The sequence below is a fragment of the Lycium barbarum genome, chromosome 7 (assembly GCF_019175385.1).
Source record: "Lycium barbarum isolate Lr01 chromosome 7, ASM1917538v2, whole genome shotgun sequence".
NCBI classification, from domain to species: Eukaryota; Viridiplantae; Streptophyta; class Magnoliopsida; order Solanales; family Solanaceae; genus Lycium; species Lycium barbarum.
The window spans coordinates 105,986,178-105,997,981 of NC_083343.1; positions in this window are offsets into that span (position 1 = coordinate 105,986,178).

Genomic DNA, 11,804 nt, shown 5'->3' on the forward strand with positions numbered 1-11,804 from the left:
CCCATTTAGAGAAATAATCAGTCATAAGTAAAATAAATTGCGTCTTACCTGGGGCCAATGGCAAAGGCCCCACTATGTTCATACCCCATTTCATGAATGGCCATGGAGAGAGGACCGGATGGAGCTCTTTCTCGGGTTGGTGTATTGACGGGGCGTGCCTTTGGTATTCGTTGAACTTTCGAGTGAAGGTTTTGGCGTCTTCTTTAATCTCATTCCAGTAGTATCCTGCTCTGATCAATTTGCGGACCAGTGAGTCGGCTCCAGAATGGTTTCTGCAAGTTCCCTCGTGAATTTCCCTCATAACATAGTCGGTTTATCCCGGTCCTAGATATTTCACCAAGGGGCCATGGAACGACCTTCGGTATAACTGGCCATCGACCAAACAAAATCTAGCTGCTTTGGTTCGAAGGGCCCTTGATTCCTTGGCATCGGATGGTAGCTTTCCTGTTTGAAGATAGTCTATGTATTTGTTCCTCCAATCCCAAGTGAGGCTGGTCGAGTTTATCACGGCGTGGCCAGTGTCTATAACCGATCTTGTCAACTACACGACAGCTCCGGAATTGAACCCATCTGATTCTACCGAGGATCCTAGATTTGCCAGGGCATCCGCCTCTTTATTTTGATCCCGAGGCATGTGTTCCAACGTCAATTGCTTGAACCGACAAAGGACAGCCTGCAGTTTTTCTTGGTATCTCCACATTCGGTCATCCTTGACTTCGAATGTTCTGTTCACTTGGTTGACCACCGGGAGAGAATCGCATTTGGCCTCTATGATCTCGGCTCCCAAGCCTTTAGCCAGTTCTAAACCTGCAATCATAGCCTCATACTCGGCTTCGTTGTTAGTTAAATCAGCAGATCTAATAGATTGTCTTATTACGTCACCCGAGGGAGGTTTGAGAACGATCCCTAACCCGGACCCTTTTACATTAGACACACCGTCTGTGTAAAGAGTCCAGACTCCCGTACTAGTCCCCAAAGTAAGAAGCATTTCTTTATCAACCTCGGGGATCATGGCCGGTGCAAAATCAGCCACGAAGTCCGCCAGTATTTGGGATTTGATAGCAGTTCGGGGTTTATTTTCAATATCATATCCGCTAATCTCCACAGCCTATTTTTCTAGTCGGCCTGAGAGTTTGGGTTTATGCATGACATTCCTTAAGGGGTATGATGTTACGACGCATATGGGATGACATTGAAAGTACGGTTTTAATTTTCTAGATGCGCTCAATAAAGCCAAAGCAAGTTTTTTCAAATGTGGGTACCTGGTTTCAGCGTCACCTAGGGTTCTGTTTACATAATAAACTGGGTATTGCGTACCTTTCTCCTCTCGAACCAGGACACCACTTATCACTATCTCAGACACCTCCAAGTATAAACATAAACGCTCGTTCGCTTTTGGCATATAGAGCAAAGGCGGGCTTGATAAGTACTTTTTGAGTTCTGCTAAGACGATCTAACATTCGAGGGTCAACGCAAAGTCAGTCTTCCTCTTGAGCAACGAGAAAAATCAATGACTTTTATCCGATGATCTGGAGATAAATTGGCTTAGGGCAGCTATCCACCCGGTCAATCTTTGTACCCCTTTGATGTCGTTTATCATGGTGATATCTTCAATTGCCTTTATCTTATCTGGGTTGATTTTGATCCCTCGATTCGATACCATGAATCTGAGTAACTTACCCGAACCAACACCGAAGGCACAGTTTTCCGGGTTCAGCTTCATGTTGTACTTCTTCAATATGCTGAAAGTTTCCTGCAAATACTTTAAATGGTCCTCTGCTCACAAGGACTTAACGACAATGTCATCTATATAAACTTCCATTGATTTCCCTATTTGGTGTTCAAACATACGGTTGACTAGCCACTGATTGGTGACACCGACATTTTTTATGCCGAAGGGCATTACATTATAACAATAGGTGCCAGACCTAGTTATGAAAGAGGTTTTTTCTCGATCCTCCTGGTCCATCTATATTTGGTTGTACCTGGAGTAGGCGTCGAGAAAACTCAGTGTATCGTGACTCGCAGTAGCGTTGATCATGCGATCGATGCTGGGTAAAGGAAATGAATCCTTCGGGAAATCCTTGTTTAAATCGTTATAATCTACACACATTCTAAATTTATTTCCCTTTTTAGGCACTACTACAACATTAGCTAACCAGTCTGGGTATTTAACCTCTCGAATGGATCCTATGTTAAAGAGTTTGGTTACCTCGTCTTTGACGAATGCATGCTATACCTCGGGCTGCGGCCTCTGCTTTTGTTTGACGGAAGGAAAACTTAGATCCAGACTTAACTTGTGTGTTGTCACCTATGGTGGGATACCTGTCATGTCTAAATGGGACCAGGTAAAGCAATCAGAGTTATTTTAAAGAAATTCAATAAATTTTTTCCTGAGCCCGGGGATTAGCCTCGTGCCCAGGTATACCTTCTTATCCGGTAGATGAACGAACAGCATTACTTGCTCGAGTTCTTCAACTGTGGATTTAGTGGCATCTGAATCATCAGGCACCATAAAGGCCCTCGGAACTCGGAACTCTAACTCTTCGTCTAGTGTGTTCCTATTCCGATCTTTCGAGGGCTCCGGGATCGGAATCTGTGATTTCTATTTGGCACTTTCTCCTTCGTTCCGATCTGGTATCTTTGTAGTCTTAACAGATTCTTCGACTGTGAACATTTTCTTTGCTTGTTCACCATGAATGGTTTTGATCCCCTTTGGGGTCAGGAGTTTCAACGCCTGATGCATAGTTGAGGGGACCGCTTTCATGAGGTGAATCCACAATCTTCCCAGCAATGCATTGTATCCTATGTCTCCTTCTATCACATAAAATGTGGTCTTCTGCGTAGTTTCTACCATGTTGATCGGTAAGGTGATCTCACCCTTCGTCGTCTCGCAGGCCATGTTGAATCCGTTGAGGACTCGTATTGCTGGCACGATCTGATCTAGTAGTCCCAGCTGCTCGATGACTCTCCATCGGATGATATTAGCCGAGCTACCTGGATCAATTAACACACGTTTGATTCTAAATTTATTGACAAGGACAGATATTACCAGTGCGTCGTTATGAAGTTGAACGATGCCTTCCATGTCCTCGTCACTGAACGAGATGGGACCGTCGGGGTCATCATTCTGAATACGCTTTTCTCTTGTTGTGGAAATTTTGGTGCATTTCACTACTGGCCCAATGGGAACGTCCGTTCCTCCCATGATCATGTGTATCATTTGTTGAGGCTCTTCCGGTCTATCTTGCTTGTTGGAGTCCATGTTCTTGAAGTGAGTTTTTGCTCGTTCACTTAGAAATTCTCGAAGGTGTCCCAAATTAAACAGACGGCATCCTCCTCTCTCAGCTGCCGACAATCTTCGGTTCGATGGCCGTGAGTGTGATGGTATTTGCAAACAAGGCTTTTATCCCACTTCTCTGGATCAGATTGGATTGGCCTTGGGTGTCTCGTTTCTCTGTTACGGATTACGACCGCTGCTATGGTCGCTATATCAAAGCAGAAATTGTACTCGGATAACCTTGGAATTTCTCTATTTCCCGAGGCTCTATCGACAACATTTCTGTTCATCAGTCTATGACTACTTGGGCCTCGATCTTTCCTTCGATCATTCCTCCTATCATTCTTGCCCGATTTGCTGTTACGCCCATTCCCCCTTCGATCGGGTGGGTAAGGTTGATACCTGTCATATGATGATCTGGAATCCCGATCTGTTGTTCTCTTCAATAGATCATTCCCTTTACCAGAATGCCACGACACTGAAGCGGCCCTCAGAATTTTATCATCTTCGACCCTGATCTTTGATTGATACCTGTTGTGTACATCAGCCCAGGCGATTTTCGGGTATTCTATTAGATTTTGCTTTAGCTCCATAGATGTAATCGAGCTTCTTGAGTTGAGCCCTTAAGTGAAAGCCTGAACAGCCCAATCGTCAGTGACCGAAGGTAAGCCCATGCGGTTCATTTGAAACCAGGCCACAAACTCACGGAGGGTCTTGTCGTCTCCCTGCTTAACATTGAACAAGTCCGATTTTCGGGTTTCGACCTTGATGGCCCCAGCATGGGCTTTGACGAAAGCATTCGTGAGCATGGAAAACGAATCAATCGAATGCTCGGGCAAGTTGTGATACCAAATCATTGCCCTCTTGGACAGGGTTTCCCCGAATTTCTTAAGCAGCACTGATTCCCTTTCATCATCGGCGAGATCGTTGCCTTTAATAGCACACGTATATGCAGTCACATGTTCGTTTGGGTCCGTTGTCCCGTTATACTTCAGGATATCGGGCACGCGAAATCTCTTGGGGATTTTCATCGGTACCGCACTCGGCGGAATTGGCATTTGGACGAATTTCTTCGAATCCGGTCCCTTCAACACCGGTGAGGCCCTCGAAATCTGATCGACCCTCGAGTTGTAGTTCTCCACCTTCTTATCGTTCGCCTCTATCTTCTTTTCGCCGGACTCGACTCGTTTCTTCAATTCTTCTAGTATTCTTATCAGCTCGCCACTCTGCTCGAGATGGTTCTCGTTATTCCGAGTAGCGTGCCTTTCTTCCGTTTCCTAGGTCTATTCCGATGGAGCAATATCGGGTGTATGATTTCGGTTCTGCAATTGCACTATGATCTCTTGCTGGGCTTGCAGTTGGGCCATAACCATGTCTAACTGGTTTTGAAGCTGTTTCAGAATAGCTCCATTATCCTCGCCGGCCAGCACGTTTCCCACCGATGATCCGGTTTGAACAGGATTAACAGGGGGTACATTGTTATTATGTACGCCCCCATCGTTATGCTCGTGATGGCTTGACTCAACTTGAAAGTTGACTGAATGGGAGTCCGACTTGTCTGATAGACCTGAAATCAATCCTTAAAGAACAAATGCAAAATATCGAGTGTAACCAGAATTTTGTATTGAATTGCCACTACTATCTCTAGCCCCACGGTGGGCGCCAAACTGTTTAACCTTAAAACGGAGAACAATTGAATTTATGTGCGGCGCTAAAGATATGTGGTTTAATTCAATACGAGATTAGATTACACGATAAATGAATAAGTAAATAAAATATGCAGATCTGACCAAATATGAGTGATGACTGGTCTCGGGTATCGGGAACCGAGGTCGAACCCTTATGACCGGGTGTTTGAACAATGAATAATAAAGATAACCTTAGAAAAGATGCATGAGCTAAGATGATTCTATTCCTTTCTTAGTACATGAATTCTGTCTTTCCCTCTGTGCCAGAACCCTTTAAATGAATGGGGGCCTCCTCTTTATATAATAGAGGAGTCCTAACCCAAGTACAATTCTAAGTAAGGAAAGGAATCTATTGACAACTGTTGCCGAAATTGGTGCCTAAATATCCGGCTGAGGGAGGATATTCCAGTCTTTTTCTCATGGTGGTTAACCGCCTCTTCTACCTTTTTTAACGCCTCGTTCCAGATCGAGCTTGATGCCTTATCCCCGATAAGCTGGTCGTATCCTGACCGAGCATCACCTTGACATCGGGAAACCAAGTATGTCCATATCCTCGTTTTTACCCGTATATAGAGATCTCTATAATTTCATTTTGTTAGGGAAATTATCCTATTTTCTTAATATGTTGTTTGGGTCCTGACTCCTGACATACAGAGGAGGATGCAGTAAGAGGCTAGGGTGTTCACCCGAACACCCTGGACAAAAAATTACAGTGTATATTTTGGGTAATTTTTCTGTGTTCATTTATACTCCCTCCATTTCAATTTATATGAACCCATTTGACTAGACACGACATTTAAAAAAGAGGGAAGACTTTTGAAACTTGTGATTCAAAGTAAGCCTTGAAAATTTGTGTGGCTGTAAATCATTCATAAAGTGAATTTGTTTCCAAATTAGGAAAGAGGTCATTCATTTTGGCACGGACTAAAAAGGAAATAGTTTCAAACAAATTGAAACAGAGGGAGTATATATTAACTTTTGAACACCCTTAACATATATTACAGTGTATATTTAGGTCTAGTTATTTTTTCGAACACCCTGAGTGAAAATCCTGAATCCGCCACTGCTGACATAGGTGCAATCAAGCAACAAAGAGTATCTTTTTCTTCCTGTTCCTTTCGTAGATAGTTTCATAGGTTTGGTTCTGTATATAACTAATTGCTCTAGATCAAAAGAATTAAACGTTTCTATCAACAAAAAAAAAAAGGAATTATACTTCTGTATCTCCCTTGTCAAAGAGGAGAGCGTCAAACACTGTGCTTCTACTTTCTGCATTTCTTTCCAAATTCGAACAATTGGTGCTGTTATTCATTAAAGACCATCCAGAATATACCAAAAACTAGGCAAAAATTCTACTCATGCAAAAGGCAACTGAGATGTTTACCCTTTCTCTAATATGCCGGGGATTACTTACAAGACATCAAAATCAACAATATTCCATGGAATTAGTATATATTCCTTATATGTATATTTTGTAATTTTACTGATACTTCACTTAGTGACATTATTAAACCATGGAAAAGCTTATAATGAGATTAAAATATGAGGTAGGCGTTTGGACATGAATGAATTGATATTTAAAAAAGTAGTATTTGAAGTTCGTTTATCGAAAATCCTAAGTTGCCACTAACGGCAAGTAAGAAACTATATAATATAAATAATTTGTCTAAGATTTTTATTAGTTGATAATATACGCAAATAATTATGTTAAAATTATTGTTTTTATGCATAATTAGGGAATGATGTTTCTTAAGACACAAAATATTTCATAGTATGATTTTCATATATAGTCGAACCTCTTAATAATGGAGTCATTTGTCCAGATTAATTATATTTTAGCTTCTATTGAGAAATGTTGTTACAGAGAACATATAATATAACATAACATGAAAATCTGTTCCATGGAACTTGGCTATTACAGTGATATGTTATTATATAGAATTGTTGTTATAAAGGTCTGACTGTATTTCATAAATTAAAAAAAATATTCAATATTTTGAAACCCTAATCATGATTTAGGCACAATTTTGAATACTCTTTCCCCTTCTACCATCTCAATTTTTTTTTTTTTATGTTTGTTTAATATTCAATATCATTTTAATTTTATCAATTACAAATTTAATATTGAAAAGTTATTATTTTTCAGATGTCGAATTTCTTTATATATGTTTTAATAAGGATGGACAAAATCGAGTCTCAACTAGTTTAGACGAATCAAGAAATTCCGAAATACATGAAAAGAATTTAAAATAAAATTAAATAAACATGTAACTTACCTCCTCTGAAAATTTCGCGCGATCCACTTATACTTAAATTGATGATCATTTCATGCATTTGGAAATACTTAAGCCAATCTAAGAGAAGAAGAACTTCTTCAATTGAATCTACAAAAATCAAGTAGGATAAATCATCCAATCAATTTTCTGGCCACTTCCGAGAAATGAAAATGTATTAGGAGATCACATCTGAATCTTCGCTTAGTCGTCTGCGTTCATCAAACATGGAGATTTAGAAGGATGACTTCAACAAAGTAACATAGATCATTCAATCGATCTCTCGTCATCAGAGAATCAACTTTTTCGGTGTATCAAAGGAATGGAAATGTATTATGAGACAATATCTAAGTCTTTGCCTAGTCGCAAGAGATCATTGGGCGGACTGTGGTGGCAAAAATGTGAATAAGGAAAAAGTTAAAAGGAAAATACGTATTATATATGATTCTTCAAGAAAAGGTAAAAAAAAAAAGAGTAAGAAATAATATATTTTCACAAAGGTCTTGATACGCTCAAATTACACGTAATAAATGGCGTAAAGCGGATATTGTCAAATATAGTAACCCAACTAGGTTGGAGTCGAATCCCGCCAGGAACAAAGTGTGAAAAGGTTACTATAGTAGTGTGGTACTTAACTTTCAATCTAGTTTCGTATTTCGGTAAGTGTGTAAAAAGAGTTTATGTTTCTACTAGCTATTTTGATTTGCTTGTAATTACTTGGATTAAGAAACCAAGGTTGTGTCCCCTATAGATGAGATGTAATGTTATAGGTGTTAATATGATATACTTCCAATGGATTGTTGTAAGGTATGCACTTAATCTCTAATTGACTTTCCAATATTTCCCAACTTTTAGAAAGTATTTCTCTTTATGATTTTCTCAAACATAGAAGAGTTGAAATTAAGAACGATTAGTTTGTGCCAAGTAAACTCTGCTTATCCCTAAGTGAGTTTATTAAATGAGGGTTAACAGTTCTTGTTACTCATTACTACCAAACCCTAACTCGCTTTCCCAAGCAAAGTAGAGATTTATGGCTTAAGTCGATGTTTGCAACCATCAACCAACATTAAAGAGTAAGAAATAAGTAAAAACCAACAACCCATTATGCGTATATTCAATAGCAAACACCTATTCACACAACACCCATCATTGGGTCCACAACCTTAGTAGGAAAATTAGCTACCCATAGTATTTAATGTAAAACAAAGCATTTAAAGAGTCATTAAGCTTACAATATGAATAAAGAAGATGAAAAGATGGAATCTTGTCCTCAAAAGCTTCAACAATAATGAGTATTCAATGCTATGGAGTAAAGGAATAAAAACTGATGATAGATAAAACCCTAAACAAACTATTTATAAAGGTCCAACAATGCGGAAATACATATGACAAAATTATCCTCGGCGGAACCAAGTACGGACGTACAAAAGAAGTATAGTCTGTAACTTTTTATACTGTTGATCAACTCGAAATTAGGTCTTCTTTTACGCCCGAATGTACAGCCCATACTTAGGAAGTACGGTCGGTACCTTACTCCGTATTTTCTTCTCTCAGTCGACTTCAGTGATTTCATCTTTAATGTACGATGTGAAGTACCACCCATAAGACATTATGCGGTCCGTACAATCTACCATATCAAGCCTTCTCAATAATTGGGCATTCTGTTTCTTGCATCCAGGTATTATACCTCATTTTAACCGGGTCAAATTAGAGTACAATATATTGGTGATTCCTATATGGTTTAACTTAAAGAGTCGCCACCTAATTATTTTTAAGGTGAATTAGGAAATCCATTTTAACTAAGTAAATACTTAAAATAAACCTGTATTAATGGTCTACTTAACTATGTGATTCTAGGTTAGGGTTATTAATTATCCTAAAGAAAAGGGGTAAGAAATCATTTAAGATCTGTTTAAGTACGGTTAACTAGCCAAACTTAGGTTAATTAATTAAGACTGAGAAAATACAAATATAGAGTTTTAAATATTCGAGAAAACAGCTTATAAATATTTTTAAGGTTACTAATGGAAAATATAAGAATACTAGTTAAATTAAATTAGGTAGTAGTTTGTTAAAAAAAATACTTTAGTTATAGGTTAAACTAAAAGAAATTGACAGATCAGCCAATGTTTTCATAAGCATTTAGAATAAATCATGGCTAAGTGTCAACTATTTTAGCTGCTTAAGAAAAATATATTAATCGATCAAATAGGATAAGTAACAATGCAAATTAGCCAATATTAATTCGAAAAGTAATTCCATAAGTAAAATCTTCTTATTTATTAAAATACGAACTTGGTGATAATGGAAGATTCACAAATATAAAACAAAAACGTTGAAAACCTGTTTTCCAAATATGCACTAAAACAGATTGTGAAAATCATATTTTATCCATTATGCACTTCCAGCCATTTTCAGCTGATTCACTTAAAATCTGCAGCCTATAAGCCTCGTTCTATGATGTAACATAAATATATTTCACTAATAATTAGAGTGGGAATCCTCAAGGATTAAATAAATAATCATTATTAACGGTATGTTAACTACAAGTTTTCAACGTGCAATCCCAAAACTTAAGATAGATCCTACACACAAATAAGTCACAATAATAAAAAGATAGGATTACGGAGTAAAAATAAAAGACGCCATAAGTACCCCAAGTGTTGCGCTCGTTATCTCGCTATGCGGTGTAATTCTAAGGAAGATGATGTATGTTGATACCAAGCACGGGCATGTCGAGTCCAGTCGTGAGACTTCCAATTTTGCCAGAGTCCCGAATTAAGATTCCATTTTCTTTTTGTGCTGCAGTGAACTAGGGTGCGGGGTGTTAGATCCGACGTACTCCGACCTTGCTCACGAACAAAGCGACACAATAATCAAAAGATATCCCTGCCAAAACTTAAAGGGGATGGAGATTTGCGAAGGGAAAAAAATAGAGCAACAGAGAATAACTTAAAGCTTGTATTTTTGAAGGCTAAGTAAGAAACAAAGAGTATTATGGAAGTTTGGGGGGGGGGGGGGGGGGGGGAGAAACTGTGACCAAAACTTCAAAAGGTAAAAGGGGCCGCTCCAAAACTTGTCCAAACTGGATTCCAAATGCTAGTATTTGTAGATACAAATTAGGGTTTCATAGGGTTCAAAGATTCGGGCGGAATTTCTTGGTCAAGAGCTTCATTCAAAATCCAAACGTTAGGATTCTTGTATGGATATGACAGTCACAAATCAGAAAGAGAAGGAAGAAGACAAAAGCAATTATAGTCTTGTACTCAAGAAAACAAAATGTAAAAATAATCTAATTTCAACACTCCTATCTGAATTCAACCTTCTCAAGCTTAGGGATGAAAAAGACTTGGAATTTTCTCCAAAAAAGAAGAGGAGAGGTGGGGCAGCATTTGGATGGCCAAGTGAAACCCTAGTTTTGTGTTTAAGGTATGATGTGAGCTGTTGGTAGGGTAGAACTACGAGGAATTTACACAATTACTAGAAAATAGGTATTAAATTATATAATCTACAACTATTTTCTAATTTACAGAATCCTAACGTTTGAAAATCTTTACCTTATAAATGAGTAAAGGAGAAAATATTTAGATATTGTAATTTTCGTATAAATAAGGCAATTAAATTTGATAGGCTATATTTTTTCCTTAATTTAAGTACTATGTCCCTACAAACTATCCTTTCCTACCTATCGATAAGGAAACATTATCATCTAATCCTAGAAATACTCCATTAATTGAAAAATTTGCTCATATACTCTATCTTCTATTAGTTATATTGTAATATTGTGTACTACATATATAATATACAGAAGGTATTATTATACTATATAGTATATACTTTATATAATACACAAACTTAAATATACTAATTCCTACTACAGTCAAACCTCTCTATAATTGTCATTCGTTATAACAGCATTTCACTATAACGACCTGATTTTCTCCAGAACTGATTTTTCATGTTATATTTTACTTTTCTATAATAGCATTGCTATAACAACAATGACATCCATTATAGCGGTACACTCTTTGTAAAATTACCTCTTTATAACAGCCATACTCAAATAGCGTGTAATAATATTTTGTAAGAAATATATTATGTGACAACAAAAGTGTCTATGAAGAGCCTCAAACTACTGCTGCTTGGAGATAGAAGAGTCAACTGTTAAGCACTTAGACAGCCTTTAAGGGAAAGCTATTGAATCACATTTTTCTGAAAGTTTGGACAAAATTCTTCGTAAGTTCAAGCATTATATTATCACTAAGAGACTAGAATTTACAAAATAGCCTAAATTGTAGAGTTCTTTCGTCAAACTTGAAATTTTTAATTCTCAATTAATTTAAAATGCATATGTTCCATAGATTTTAATTCTTTATCTGTGTGATACAACTAGTTATGAATTTAGTAGTAATGTATTAGTCTTTTCAATTTTTAATTTATGAGATATGCAAATCAATTGAGATTCTAAAATTTAAAAGTATATTATTTTCGTTTATAACATAAAAAGTACAAAAATTTAATTGTTTGCGTGGTTTTGTTTATAAACGCTAAATGAGATCTAAA